Source organism: Nymphalis io, chromosome 9, assembly GCF_905147045.1.
Source record: "Nymphalis io chromosome 9, ilAglIoxx1.1, whole genome shotgun sequence".
NCBI classification, from domain to species: Eukaryota; Metazoa; Arthropoda; class Insecta; order Lepidoptera; family Nymphalidae; genus Nymphalis; species Nymphalis io.
Window position 1 is genome coordinate 11,579,785 of NC_065896.1, and position 17,122 is coordinate 11,596,906.

General features: G+C 32.6%; 1 protein-coding gene across 2 annotated transcripts in view; it reads left to right on the forward strand.

The window, feature by feature from the left end:
• Nucleotides 1-13,825: 13,825 nt before the first annotated feature.
• LOC126770482 (protein winged eye) overlaps nt 13,826-17,122 on the forward strand; it is a 104,026-nt gene continuing 100,729 nt past the window's right edge. For both annotated transcript variants that reach the window (XM_050489873.1, XM_050489874.1), the window contains exon 1: nt 13,826-14,506. The gene's annotated coding sequence lies outside the window, so the exon portion shown is untranslated. The remainder of the gene's footprint in view (nt 14,507-17,122) is intronic.

Below are 17,122 nucleotides of genomic sequence, written 5' to 3' on the forward strand. Positions count from 1 at the left end.
AAATAATAATAAAATCCTCCAAACCGATTTCGGCCACGGCGGCCAATCTCAAGAGAGATTAGTCAACTACGCAGGAGATATTATAGTGCACAAGTGTGTGCGCAAACACAGGTCCACTCTCTATTTCCTAACTCTCATAATCCGATGGGACGGCAATCCGACACGACCGGAAAGAGTTAAGGCGCAGGACCAACGGCTTTACGTACTTTCCGAGGCACGGGAGTGTACACACTTCCAACTTCCAGACTCCGGGCTGCTACTGAGAATTTTCAGATAGAAAAACCCAGTAACTTTTTATACCTAGGAATTGAATCCAGGACCTCTAGGTCTGCGGCCTTACATCAAGCCAACTAGGCAAACAAGGCAATATACCTATATATATTTACTGTATATGACAGTATGACAAGTGTAGTTATAAACATAAAATTAACTAAATAATTAAGTAGTCAAACAAAAAATAATATCATCTAAGAATTGCGGTTAAAACTTTTAAATTTTGACTCGTAGAGATATTTCGAGACATTTGAAAAAACGCATGTAAAAAATTGACGTGGATCGAGCGGTAGATTAGCACAATACAGGCGCATCGGTTGCTTGGATCGATCACTATTGAGTTATATTTGTTTATATCTCATTATTTTATTTCGTAAGACACCTATTTTTTATGTTATAGGTAGACGGACGGGCAAATGGGCCACCTGATGTTAAGTGGTCATCACCGCCCATAAACATTGGCGATGGATGTTGATAGAGTTTCGGGCCGCCATTTTTAAATGAATTAAAACGGAAGAATCTTTTCTCAAACGTTTTTATCTGTGCAACGTTCTGTCTGATACTGAAATCTATAGTACATGAACAGTAATATATAAAAGAATTAATTAGTTTTATTTTTATACAAATAACTAAAATATGAGGCTTTTTGCTCGCCATTTTTTATGTAAAAACGGTAAAAATCAATTTATTTTTATATAGTATAGGTGGGCGGACGAGCATATGGGCTACCTGATGGTAAGTGATCACCAATGCCCATAGACATTGGCATTGTAAGAAATGTTAACCATGGCTTACATCGCCAATGCACCACCAACCTTGGAAACTAAAACGTTATGTCCCTTGCCTGTAATTTCACTGGCTCACTCACCCTTTAAGCCGGAACACGACAATACCAAGTACTGATGTTTTGCGGTAGAATATCTGATGAGTGGGTGGTACCTACCCAGACGAGCTTGCACAAAGCCCTACTACCAGTAAGTCCACCATCAGGTCAAGTTATTTTACAGAAAATATAATCAAAACATTACATACGTCATTTATTTTAGCCAGATAAGCAAATTGGCTAATTGACAGTTACCTTCGCCAAAAGAAACTGGCACTGTAAGTAGTATGAGGCATTAATTGCACCGTCACTGCACTACCAATCAAACCTAAGACGTTACGTCCCTTGCGGCTCGCTCACCGTTCACACCGGAACACAGCAACAGCAAATTACTGTTAGGCGGTTGAAAATTCGGAACTGCAAAAACTGTCGGCGGCCGATAAATCAGCAAGTGAATTTTCCACTTATCCATTTTGAGCTTGCTATTTCTTTTCTTCAAATTGTTTGTTTATAGTTTCATTTAACCTAAATTATAGAGCCTCCAGTAACGATGTTATGTAGAACTTAAGATTAACTCTCAAGATAATATCAGCAACATGACTTTCTCTTTGCTTATTAGATGGTTTCAGATGCATGAAATCTATAACTAGACCATCGTAAGGCTGAGGATAGACCAGGCTTTTTTTAATAGCTCCGTTATTTTCAAGGATTATGATGTTTAAATGTTACTAACCACTTTGATTTCTTTGTTGAACTTTAATAAAAACATGAGACAACTTTGTTAAGGATAGAAAACGTTTACATTTTTTTAAGTAGAAACTTAAATTGCACTATGATAATCTTAGAGCTAATATAATTGCACGCATATCACTTACCCTCAACTGATTTCTTGTTGTTTTTAATTACCATTATAAACGGAAACCTTGTTCACATAAAACAGTTATAGCGATAAGCATAACATATCGAAAAGCGATTTAGTACGTGATTGTTTTTAACAAATTTTCCTTTCAATTATTGAACATGTATGTGTAATGTTGATTGAATTGACAAAGCCTTCAAGAAGTCTGTTGCCGCTTTGGCATGTGAATATATTTTCAAATTGCGATTGCATCTGAGATATCAGATCAGAAAATTTATATAGTAAATCGTTCATTTTCTGATAACTATGATGAGTTATGAGTTCGAAGAATCTTTCCAGCATGTTACCTTTCAAGAAGGATCTCATGGTCGAAGTCACTTTAATGCAAAGTTTTATAAAAATGCATGTAAGGAGCAGCTTTTGATATCATTCACTTTATAGAAGTCAGTATCTTATGAAGGCATGCAATGAGAATCTTGAAAGCTAACGCCGTGAAATATATTTAAATTATATTATACATTGAGTTGTTAATAAGGAGGAAATTTCAGAGCATGATCCTTACCAGCATTGTAAGGATCACACCATGAAGAGCACAATTTGTACAGAAACTGATAATCTCCTTCAACATAAGGTTATGTTTCTGAAAACATTACTTTTATTACTTTAATGACGTCAATGCCCTTTTGGTGTCGTTTCCATTCCCGCGAAATCAATAATTATTCCTCTTTGAATATGTTGGCGTCTAAAAAATCAGACTAATTCGTAAACCGACCGCTATCCTTAAGCCGTCAATGCCCCACCAATCACAGGATCTAAGATGCTATAATGTCCCTTGTGTTGTGTCTAATGTAATTACACATTAACTCACTCAGCTTTCAAACCAAAACAGCAATATTAGTATAGTATTGCTGTTTGGAGGCAAAATAAATGCTAAATGAGTAGCACCCACCTAGACGGACCTGAGCGAAGTCGTATATAGTATATAATTTATTTGGTTCATTTTTGTATTGTCTCTGAAAAAAAGACTGGTACTTCATTGCAAAAATGCAGACAAAAGCTTCGAAGTGTGTCTGCGTTTTCCGTAAGTCATAAAACTAATCGAGTCTGCAAGCTTTGATGCTGATATAACTGTGTCAAACACACAAATAAATTACTGATAGAATAAACGTTAACGGAAATCAGTTAAATTAACTTAAATCAATATTCCAAAAATCTTTTGCAAATAATATCAAGTGTGCATACTTTTTATACATTTTAGAAAGCTTATAAAAATGTTTTTTTTTTTATGAGATTTTAAGCTTTTAATTATTCGTGGTTTGAAATATTGGAGCATAGCATTATTGGAGCTACGCTGTCGTTTTTTGTAAATGTAAAAGAATAAACAATCAAAAACATAATTATCAGGTACTTAATCATTTCGGATGCATATATGGATACCCAACTTTTAACGTTTACTCTTTTAACTTTAACTCTCACTAAGCTCTTAATTGATTAGGAAAAATAAATTAAAGACGTATGGATTTAATCCGAGAACAAATAGAAACGACGAAAGCAATAAAAAGATTAGGTGAGGTCAGAACACAGTCAATAGTCCTTTTCCTTTTTGCTTAAACAGAAATTCGAGCATGGTTTCCCGTTGTTTTATTATATCGTTTGTTTAATAAATACCGTGATCGATCACAAAACAACAAAAAACACTTCGATTTTCGCTCCTAGTAACTTTACAATTCACATTTACAATTTACGTTCGAAAGTTTTTTTACGACGTTTGGCGCCGACTGGCGAGCGCGTCAAGCGGGCGGCGGGCGGCGGGCCGGTGCACACAACCCAAACAAAACACGCGCGAAGCGGCAACGTCGCACTACCGACCACCGCACTCCGTGCCGCGACCCGCGCCGTGAACCGCGCGACATGAATCGATCCCTCCCGCCGCGATACGGACAGGTTTTACTCGCAATAGTGAAGCACTAAAAGCTTAATTACCGTAAATCACTAATTTCTTTTCTATTTTTTTTTATTTCATATACAGTAACTGCTAACTAACTAACGTGCAACGAAATGGAATGCTAACGTGAAACAATAATAAAAATGTTGTTGATTTGCAATATAAAAAATAACACTACATACAAAAGACCACAACAAAAAAAGTTTTATAATTATAGATCGATTCTGAATAATATCTATAAAATATTGTTTAACCTGAACAAAGAAAATATTTTTTCTTATAGTTTGATTACACACAATCGTATGCATACAAATTTTATTTTTATGCAATACGTAATTTCTCGTAACACGCGAATACATTTCTAGCGGTACTTAATTGGAAATATGAAGTAACATTAAGAAAATATATTACTTACTTAATTTTTTGCACAATATTCCACAAAATACTGTAGAACGACATCTCATAAATACTTTATTTGAAAGGGAAGAAAAAACCCAAACACTGATTATACAACCGATTTTATTATCATCACAGTTATTCACTATCTTACTAAAGTATTTATCAGCGCAACACGAATAATAAAAATGTATCTATCCTCATATTTCAATAAGATTTATAAGGCATAAAAGTAATCCAAAACCAGAAAAGCATGTGTTAGAAATACTTGTTTAAGTACTTAATATATCTAATTATTACATATTTAGCTATTGTATCCGATTTAGTAAATATAGAACGTAGGTAATTTGTATTGTTTTGTCATTATGAGAAAAATATTTTTCCCGCGCTTTATTAGAAACCGAATGACTGTCACCGAATTAATTTAAAAGTGATATTTCGTTTTATTGTATTTATAATCTTAGAATTTTAAGAATTTTAATAATAAACAGACAATAAATAAAATTATTCCGTGTGTTTATTATATGTAAGTAATTAATCCAATAATGATTTTATTTAACTATTTTAAGTACAATGATTATTCTTTTATAATAAATACACATTGTACATGCACTTTGTAAATTTCTATGAAAAATAGTTTCAAGTTATGAATAGTTTAAGTATTCTATTCAAGCTTAACATTTTTAAAAACCAAATGCAGTCATTGTCCCTTGTGATTTACACCGGGGGACTGCTCAACAACAGAACCCAATATAACAATACATTTCGCATTTTGTAATTGATGTAAACAAAACTTAAGCAATAAAACTTAAATAAGAATTAATAATTTGTTTTAAATAAAAAAAGGTCCTAATATTTAAGAATGGAATTTATGACAGTTTAGTTTTTCAATTAATATGATTTTTAACTTATATTTATTACAGTTACCTACTTGAACAAAATAAAAATGTATACATCATTGCTCGTCACAAAATATTATATGTAAAATATTGATTTTTTTTATATTTATTTATTTATACATATATTTTGTAACTTCTATTGGAAATGAATAGTTTATCATTAATTTATTCCCGAAGTCACTCACGATTTGTCTTTCCCCTTTGTCCAAACGTCAATTGCCTTTGTATAACTTCCGAAGCTCTCAACCAATATTTTAAAGTAATGACCCGCAGATTTTATTACATTTCATTGGTGTATAATGTTATATTAAAGATTTAAATATTAAATTGGATTTTAAACGATATTAAGATTGTAATCATTACATTTGAAAACTGTTTGAAATAAAACACGTGCTACCAGTGATTGAATTTTAAAAGTAAACTTTTTTTTTTAATATCAGTTTCTTAAAAACTTTTTTTGTTTGTTTGAATGCGCTAATATTATCCAACGGTCTGATTTGATAAATTATTTTTGTTTTCGATTAACTGTTTATTGAGTTGTCATTGATTTTAGAATATATAACATAACGTATAACTCACAGAGGAACGGTAACATTTAATGTGCTTGCGAAGCAGGTAGTGCATAAAAATCTCCATTATTTTCAATTATGTACCCAAATGGACCTACCATTGTGTCGTCAAGCACAAAGACATTTTTTTTTATATATTGAAACTCTAAAAGATCTATTGTAATTGAAAACAGCCGGCTTAAACAAATAACACTGGAGTGAAAACGAATTTGTAACTCGGAACAAATATGCGGTAGGTCGGAACCGCTCCTTGGTTATCACTTCAAAATTCCAGCAAGTAACATAGGTCAGTTATAAGTTCCATTCTAAGTTCAACTTTGTTTATTTTAGCTAATAACGCTTATTGTACTAATATTCTTACAACTAGCTTTAAATCGCAGATTTTTAAAAATATTTGTTAGTTTTTCTCTGTTGATTCAAAACATATCGTACGGCTCCTAATCTAACATGATTGCTAGAAATTTTTTTGTGTTTCCCAAATATTTTTTTTACGTAGTAAGCCACCTAATGGTAGGTGGTCTCCACCACCCCTAGAAATTGGCGATGTTAATATTAACCATTTCTTTCATCGCAAATGCGCCATCAACCTTGGAAACTAAGATGTTATGTCCCATGTGCCTGTAGTTACTCCCTTCAAACCGGAACGCAACAATATTGCTGTTTGGCGATATAATATCTGATTGAGTTTTGGGTGGTGTACTGACCCACGTGGGCAATTATAATAATATGCATGTTTTCTTTAATTATAATTTTGTTTTGAGGACAAATAAAAAATCTATATATTTGGGTTGCAGGCAGGACTTTCATTTATTATAATTAAAAATTAGTTGTGTCTACTTGCCTGCAAATGCGATATTCAAGTTCGAATACATACAGGTTTTGGCTCGACGAATATTAAATTTGTTTTGATTTAAGGGTTTTTTGTATGTCTCACTATGACATGCATACTAAGTAAACCTATTGGTTATTATGACAAACTGAACAACAGTTAAATTTACCTAGACAGGTAAATTATTCAAATGTAATGCGTTTCTGGTTCGCCCACAATTATACTCGTGCTTCGTCCTCGAGATTAGTAATGTGTGAGTATAATTGAACACAATGTAGTAACGCATACGTGACACCACTTCCACACTATAGTTTAAAAAAATTAAAATAAAAATGTTCCTATACCACCGCCCCCCCCCCCCCCCCACTCAAGTCAGCCTACCTGCGCTAAGTGTCAGCCGGCTCCTCATTCGCTCAGAACTCGCACAAATTAGGCAAAAATCATGCCGAAACGTGTTAGCGATAGTAGTTTGGAATTTATTGCTAATTAAATTACGAAAACTGGAAAAGGAAGTGAAACGTTTACGTCGTAAAAAACACATTAATATTTCACTAAGTTCGTCATCGAGTACATCAGCAAGTTCATCTTCTTGTTCATCAAGAGTATCCTCGCCAAACCTAGACAGTAAGTTTTTTAACATATTACTACTTTAATTATGTAATCGGTTTGACTGCATCAGAATTATCTGACATAATATCTTGTCGCAATTGTATTGTAACGACTGTAAACGTCAAGTTTGTTAATATGTATCAGAATAGTCTGAGGGACTATCTCGTTGCAATTGTATTGTAATGACCGTAAGCGCCAAGTTTGTAATTATGCATCAGATTAGTCTGAGGGACTAGCTCGCCGCATTTGTATTGTAACGACCGTAAGTGCCAAAGTTGTCAATATGCATCAGAGTAGTCTGAGGGACTATCTCGTCGCATTTGCTTGTTCCGGCTGTAAACTCCATATGCATCAGAGTAGTCTATACGACTGTCTTGTCGCATTTAAATCATAGCCGCTCCAAGCATAACCTCAAATTGCATCAGAGTGTTCTGTGGGAACATTTCGCTGCAATTCTATACCTACCTCTACTTTTTATAATTTATAAGGTAGTAAATTAAACTAACCTTCAGATGAAAGAAATAAATTTAGATGAATTTTCATTCTAAATATGACGAGGACAGGACTAGACAGCCCCATTCGTATGATATAAAGTTTTTATGACTTTAAATTAAACACCATGCTCGCATGAAGAACCAAGCGGCGTCGTTAACGCTGAAATACTAAACATATTGGAGCGGTTCCGTCCGTGGCAATCGAATATGGGCCAGATACAAGATACAAGGATGTGGCATCTAGATTAATTGATATTTACTGATGATTAATGCCGAAATTAAGGCGGCTCTAACGGAACAAGTGGTCAAAAGAGATAGGGTCATTGAATCAAGACAGAAACAAATAGCGGTAGCCATTTCATTCTTGGGCAAAATAATTTCTGATCAGCTTTGTGCCAAAGATAAAAATAACGCTTGGATAAAGGACCAATTGCCAACAATCAAGATTGACAAATACCTATTTGGAAATGACTCGGCAGAGACTCTTAAAATAGCAGGCTGTTTCGAAATCGATTTCGGACCTGAAACCAGATGCACCCAAAATAACCAACCAAAACCACAGGTTTTGGTTGGTTATTCTTGCTGGTAGAAACCAGAAAGAATTTATACTGGAAGATAAGACCCCAGCTCGCAGGCAACCGATGGGTCCATCGCCGTGTCACCAGCCGCCTGCCACGCACAATGCGCTGCCTCGCGCGCCCTTGTCGCACAACTACACGCAGCGGTCCAAGCAGATCCACTGGTCGTAGATCCGGTACGTTACGCTGGCAGACTGGTCTATTTTTGTAAGCAATGATCCCTAGTAACACGTGATCAATCTATTTTATTCTGGATAAACGGTTGTCAAATAAAATTGATCAACCAGTCCATCAACCTCGTTTACCAAAGCCAAACACTTTCACTGGTTCTGAAAGAACCCATTTAGTAGATACATTACCGTAATCTATTATCTATCGAAGCAAGTTCTAAGTGTAAAACCTGTCCTGATCGCCATGTATCACGTGTATTCTTGGTACCAAAACCGAATAGCAAGATGTGTTTTATCCTAAATTTAAAAGATATAAATACATTTATTTATACGGAATATATTAAATTAGGAGACATTCGTACTGTGCTAAAACTCATTTCTAATAAGTGCTATATAGCAACATTAGATTTGAAAGATACATATTTTTTAGTTAATATACATCCAGATTTTCGAAAAAAATGTCTGCTTCTTTATAGATGATTAATTGTACGAATTTAACGTTCTGCCTTTCGGTGTCTGCACCGCACCATTCATTTTACAAAACTGGTGAAACCCGTCATAAGTTGTTACGGTCATGTGGTTCTAGATCATCTATATACCTAGATGTTTTACTTTTCATTTGTTTTACTATATACAAAACATTGACATCACTCAAATGTTAGGATTCATAATAGACACCCATAAGTGGCAGATAAGCTTACCCTCAGACAACAGAACTCGAATTAAATTAGTTAGAAAATATCAAAAAATTAAAACGTTGTAAAATAAGACAATTCGCCCAGCTCATAGTTTCGTTAGTTTCTGCCTGCCCGACCATTTAATATGGATGGTTATATACCATGCAACTGGACTGCATCAAGTTTCTTAATTTACGAGGCAACGATGATTAAAATAAATACATATATGATAATACCACCGTCATTGTTGCCCGATATAAACTGGTGGCTTAATGTTATTGATGATTTGGTACAATGATAATTATGTCTTGGAGATATTCTCTGACGCCTCAACTTCTGGGTGGGGTGCCGCTTGTTATGGGCAAAAAAACTAGTGGTCGCTGATTTAAAAGCGAATCACTATTATATATTAATGAACTAGAACTCCTAGCTGCTTATTTTGCTCTAAAAATATTGAAAAATATATATATTTAACTCACATATTACTGCGTATTGACAACACCACTGCTGTAAGTTATATAAATCGCTTGGGTAGTGTTCAATACGGGGGTATTGGTAGCAGTGTTCAATACGGGGTTAGCACTTCGTATAATAATGATAGAACTTCAGTAAACTACAGGTAAGTTCGTTTAATCATTAATTATTGTAGACACGATTATCGCTTTGTGTCCAAATGAAAACAACTTTTCCTGAAATATATTAACTACTACAAAAATCATCTAGATTTCAATTTTTTTTTTTGTTGAAATAATTTATATTTCAATTTTCAAAATATAAAATGATGACTGTTCTGACATATGACATAAATGAGTACGGATCTGATGAGTATAATAATATCACTTTTGTGTTTTAATATATAACGAAACAAAGTATAAATACATTTTTATATGCATTATTTTTATTTTTCAATATAATAAAGAGGTTAGTAATCCCAAAATGTTCGAATATTGCAGGGATTTATATTATCTGTTATCAAGTGGCACTTCAGTAAAAGTATTAAGAGCCGAGTAAGCTATTAAATCGTACAAGCAAAAAACACTATTATGAATAGGGCCTATGTGCCTCAGGGGCTTAATTTCTATTTATCATATTAGGTATGTGTATGCGTATATATACAAATTAAAAATGTTAGATAGACTTATCAACACCAACAACTCCATGTTATGATGACAATCAGATTATTTGAAACTGTTTGAAAAAAAAACAATGTAACGTCAAAAAATATATTAATTTCACAGAACAGTCATATGTTAAATAAAATGAAACAATGATAGAATACATTCAATTGTTCGAAAGTCAAAACTAAAACTCAATGATTCCGAGGTAAAAGGCTTGAGAAACCAAGTTGTCACGTAGATTTGTACAAACATATTTCTCGCATTCGTCCGCCTCAAGAGTTCCTCGTACAACCTGTTGACATGCTATTCTTCGGAACGAAATAGCCGCTTGTTTCAAGGAACCAAGTTAAAACTATAGAATTACCCGTCATTTACTTGTTGATTGTTAATATTCTATTATATTCGTATTTTAAATTCAATCAAATGATCTCGAGTCAAATTGTGTACATAAATACATCCAATATTATTGGAGCAGACTTGTTTCTAACAATAAGCGTTTATCGTCGTTATCTCTTTAAAGGATAAGCTGTTATTTTCTTTTAAAAGAAATACTGAGAAAATATTCTAGAGCTTCCTGAAAAGTATTTTGTACGTATAAACATTGGTGTATCGACTTTGTGTCGATACAGTATACGAATTAAATGAATATGATTATACTATAAGAAGTAGTGATTAATAATGTAGAATAGTATTAGAGCTCTCTGATGTTGGTGTTTAAGTCTAATTTGGTAAGACTTTTGCACTATGGAAATGTCTGGTGGAACACTTCGTATTATTCTTCATAAAATAAATAAATAAAGCCTTTATTGCTGTTCTTATTTATACAAATAATTATAATATATTTTTTTCTTTTTTGACGTGTCCTAAACTTTTGAAGTAAGATATCAGCTCACGGTCGTTAATCTCCTACAGCTTGTCTTCCGACAAAGGCCTCTAAAGATTTCCATTCTATTCTGTGTTATGCTTTGCGAGTCCATGTTGGACCCGCTACTTTTTTAATGTCGTCCTCCCATCTCATAGTCTGTCTACCTTTGTTTCTTTTGCCATCTCGGGGGTACCATTCCGTTACTAACCTTGTCCATTTTTCTTCCTTTTCTCTCATCATATGTCCTGCCCATCTCCACTTTAGTTGTTTATATGATGTATATACATCTTTAAATTTTGTTTTACTTTTTATGTTTATTAGTTTTTCTCGGTCCTTTCTTTTAACTTTTGTCGTACTTCTCTCTATTCCGTTTTGACAAATTTTTATTCTGTTTCCTAATTGTTCTGTCAATAACCAGGTTTGACACCCATATAGTAAACATGGTAGAATACACATATTATATGTTTTCCTTTTTTCTTTCATAGGCATTTCTTTGTTCTTCATAATTTCACTAAGTGACCAATAACGTACGTTTCCAAGTATTAGCGATTCTTCTTTCTATTTCTTTCTGCATGCATTGTTCGGTAGATATTAGCTGTCCCAAGTATATTTACTCCAGTACGTATTCTATTTGCTCATTATTTATTTTTATGATCTCTGTTTGCGAAGAATTTGACATTATTTTTGTTTTTGTTAGGTTTATTGACAGACCTGCCTTTTCGCTTTCATCCGTTAGCTGTTGCAGCATTGTTTCCAGAGTCTTCGGACTGTCTGCAAACAAAATTAAATCGTCTGCGAAACGCAGGTGACTCAGGTTTTTTTTGTTTCAATTCTTCTTCATAACAATAGATCAAAATTTGCATAGTCATAGGACATCTGCAGGTTTTTCCTACTTGTGTAATTAAATTAGTACATTTGGATTCTTAAAAAATAATAGCACATCAAAACAATTAATGAACTTTGTAAAGTGCGCTATTCTACAAACATTGACAAAAAATAGAAAAAGCCCATCATGTATCTACTTAAAATAAAGATAAATAAAATTATTTACAAGAAATAAATATAACTATTATTAACAGTGGCTTGTTCTGGTGGTATTTGAAATATGAATTATGTTTATCTCTTTCACACGGTGTGATACAGAGCCCGCGTAACTTGATATGGTAATAAATAAAATAAATCGTGCTGGCTCTTTTCAATCTAATGTTATACATATTGTGCGTCCTTGTCTCATACTCCACACAAGCTTCGTTTGGTTCTGTTATCGCTGTTTAAATACTTTTGGAAGTTCCCTTCTAACCTTGAATGTTAGAATTCCGATTCAGGTTCTAAAGGGCACAGGTTAAACTTTAACATAATAATAAAGATTCTTTGTAATTAAAAAAAATACTCCATAGTTTAACGTAGATAATTACCTACCTACCGATAAGATTTAGTCGAATGGTATTTATTATGAGGCATACCTAGTTTATGACTTGAGTTATTCTAATTTGTGAGTTATATATATTTTAGAAATGTTTAAAAATATCATAATCGACATTAACGTACTTAAATTATTTCAGTACAAACTTAAAGTTTTTTTTAAATATATTTTAAAACAAATTTTATGTTATGTTTTTTAACTTTAAATATCACACAAAAAAACAGGATGTACGTTTGTACAAATTTCAACTGTATTTCATGTAAATCTAGTAATACGAGTTGGACGAGTTTGTTTGCAAGGCTAGATGACGTCACGAGTCAGATTGACACGAGCTTATTATAGACATTCTAAGAAAAGCAGTAATAAATAGTTTTATTTCGCATGCTTTGCATCTTCGATGTTTCGAACTATGTTTTTGATTACAGTAAATTATATACTTATTACGAGGTTATGTAGGTACATGTTGTGTGTTCTATAATATACATATACATTTGTGTTTGATGAGTCGTACTGACTGCTCTGATTCTTATTTTTTTTTAGTTATAGATATTACCTGAAAGTAATCTTCGACTAATTTCATGTTAGTTCAAATTAATGAAATATTATTAAGTGCCTATGTGAACTGTTGTATTATTCAAATTTCATAGTTAGCAATAAATTGTGTATTTGCTATTCGCTAAAAACGTCTGATATTTGATATAGCAGCGACAAAAAACTATTACAGCGAATCGATGGTTTCCAATTACCGGAATTGTTTCATAAAGTATGATATGAATAAGCGATTTAATTAGGCTATTTTATTTATTTCACATAAATTTTATAGTAAAACCATGAGTTTTAACGAAACCTTACGCCTCAAAGTTTAGAAAGAACGACTTGTTCAAAAATTGTGTATTTGCTATTCGCTAAAAACGTCTGATATTTGATATAGCAGCGACAAAAAACTATTACAGCGAATCGATGGTTTCCAATTACCAGAATTGTTTCATAAAGTATGATATGAATAAGCGATTTAATTAGGCTATTTTATTTATTTCACATAAATTTTATAGTAAAACCATGAGTTTTAACGAAACCTTACGCCTCAAAGTTTAGAAAGAACGACTTGTTCAAAGAATGGCGGAATCCTTACAATGCAGGTTGTATACAAAACTTGTTTGACCAGAATTGAGAAAAAAAAGTGGCGGGCAAGTTCGCCTACAATAGCATTCCGCACTCGTCGGGACCGCCCGCGACCCGCCCCCCGTCCCGCCCGCGCGCCCCTCGCCGACGCTCTCGCGCCGCAGTCCGCGACCGAGCGCGACCGCGTGCGTTCAGCTTGTGATAAAATAATGTGCTCAGTTAAAAATGTACTTTGCAAACTAACAAAAATAAGTGATTATAATACTTTAAAGTCCGATCAAAAAAGTAGACTATTATGTTTGACATATGTTTTTAACTGTATAATTTAGTGTGTTAAATTAAAAAAAACGGTGTTTACTATAACACTACATATACTCATGATAAAGCATTTTAATTTAAATAACTGATTAACTTGTGGTGTGTGAGAATCTGTAAGGGAGACAACGGTCTTCTAATATCCGAATCGGTTGTTATCGATTTTTGACGTCAGTTGCCCGGAACAGCTGTTTTGAGGATGCGGATGGAATCTACTAGAATTTGGATCTAGCTTGTTTCATAAACATTATAATTGTAGATATATCTGTGTGATCATAATGATCCAATACGTACTAACAAAGGGATTTATAAAAAAATAAGTGTTACGGGATATTAAAGTGCGGATCTTATGTGAAGTGCAATTAAATCAAATTCACTTTAGTGGTTGTTATAACTTATTGATTAACATTATATAAAAATAATAAAAATAAATGATCTATTGTATAACGAAGTATCTGGAAATAGACGAGTGCTTGTGATAAAAATAGTGTGCCTTTAAATTGGATTCTTAACGTGGATGTGGATTTAAATCTGTTTATAAGGTAAGGTTAAGCCTAAAAAGAGCTTAAGAAACATATTTATTTCAAAAATATTTGTACTTTACTAACTTAAGCCCTTTACGTCGCGTCCTGAGTTTTTCTTGTTTCGATAGGTTGTAGGCCTAACGCGCTGTCCGCCGAAGTCGATGCGTTCCAACTATTTATATATACCAGATACTAAATTTCAAAATTAGAATCAAACTAAAAGTAACAAAAAGTTTTTACGAATATCCGTAACTTTACAGCATTGCATAGAATGCATATGAAATATCACGTTCTTAAAAAATATTAATAGTTAATGTTCAATCCCGATGTTTTATTTCCAGAGCTACAGTTAGTAATTAAAATAAATGTAAATATTATTTTGATACATCAAAATTATACACTAAATGAATACAGGCTTAAGAGTCTCTGACTTTTTCTTGTTATGTAAAACATTTTACGTTTATAATTAAATAATTTCCTCAATGTCGATATTATAACTTAATGTCAGCTATGCTTGAATGTTTCTTACGCATTTATTGCATATGCAACATTTTCGAAAACATTTTGAGTAATTAATTTTAATACAAATGATTAAAATTACAATTTTTTTCAAAAGTATGGCATAATCAAGTAACTAGACCATTGTCAGTTTTCTTAAATCATTTTTAACTAAGTAATTCCGCCTACTATAATTATAACATTTATTATTAACTAGATGGCAGTTGTAAGTTATAAAAAAAATGCCTTTGTCCTTGAGGCTTAAGCTTGTTTCATAGCAAATTTCATCAAAATTCGTTCAAGGGCTTAGATGTAACAGTGTAACTACATACTAAAATAAAAGATAATTAATATATAAAAGACATATTTACTAAAATAAAAGTTTGATTATTGGAACATGTAGCAATTATTAAAGGTTTTATACCTACCTTGGTTATCTACCTACACAAAGCATAAGTAGAAAAGATATATAATCTTGATAAATGTAAGATATATTTCAATGTAAACATATTTACACCAGGTGTTTGTTATTTGCTATCAAGTTTATTCAACTATAACTTTTAAAATAGTATTGCTTAAAATATATTACTATTAAGTACATATTTTCTTAATTGTATGTCATTAATGGTTCAACCATTATAAAAATTGTGTCCATCAAAGTGTAACTTTCTCAACAACTTTTTCATCAATTTTCTGTTGAAGACAAATGTTTCACAATTAAAAGTTCATGGAGATTGGGCAGCAGAAAGTTATAAATTAAGTTCCATATAAATATATATATATAATTCATGATCGAAATAATTATTAAATAAATAAAAAAAATAGAAAAATAATGATAATTTATTCGCAAAAAAATTTAATCAATGGTAATTACTTATTATAAAATCCTTGGGGGAGGCCTTTGTCCAGCAGTGGACGTCTTTCGGCTGATGATGATGATGATGAATTACTTATTAAATTTCGAGCTAATAGTGTAGGTAGACGTTCTCTTACATTTTTCTATTGTTTAGTTTGAACTTCACAAATAACCATGGCACGTTGAAACACCGAAAGGCACCAATTCGACAACACAGCCAATATTAACCGATGATGCCATTCCCTCCTATTCTCTATTTAGACATAGATTGAAATATGAGAGTGCCGTCTTTTGGCTGAGCTTACAAACGTTGACGTCCTCTATAAACAACGTCCAATGTACTATATTTCAAATTTTATTACCTCTAGGATTGTACTGACTCATAATTATACGCGATCATTTGCGTTGTGATGTAACGAGCTTTGTTCTTCGCTTGTGTTTCACCGTAATGTATGTGTGGCTGGTGGGTAATGTTTAATTGACATTAGCGACACCGAACAACAATGGATGTTGTGAAACGTGTTTTGCACATTACATATAATTTAGGGATCCTGTTTATGAAACTATATTTTTGAGTTTCATTCTTTATTTCTCATAAAGTAATAGTAATTTATTGTATTAAGCCTTGTGGTATTGCCTGCTTTGTCGAAATATTGATGTGCTGCTTGCTATTGGTTTTGAGCGAACGTTTAAAGATGTTTGTCAAGAAATCTTAACAGTTTTCATTAATATAAAACTAATGCGTTTGCGTCTCAAAGTTTTGATGTGATTAAACACAATTATAATTAGTCTTTAATCAAAGATTAGAAACCTTAATAATATTATAAAGTCAATTGCTTATAAACTTTATACTTGTTTGATTGCCTTTCCCGCGACAATTCCTCCATCGATTATCGTATTTTGAAGATTAGTATACGGTATAAACTTGTCTTTATAGGACTTCGTTTTTCATTTCACTCATATTATGTGAAACTTTACAGTTTAGGTGTAAATGGAGCAGTCAGATAACAAGAACGTGTAATATTAATTTCATAATTTTTACATTCGAATCCTTAATTTTATCGTCACTTGTTTAATGTATTTTTAAAGTGTCGGACCTCAAAGGTTGTCTTACTGATTTAGTTAGTTGTGTACAATAAAAATATTTACAACAACCAATAGTCAACAATTGATTTTATATCATAGAAGTTTTAAAGTAAATTATTTATCGTTTAAATTCACTTAGATACTGGGAGAAGTTTTCGTTGTACTCCTCTTGATAAAATTATATATGATATATG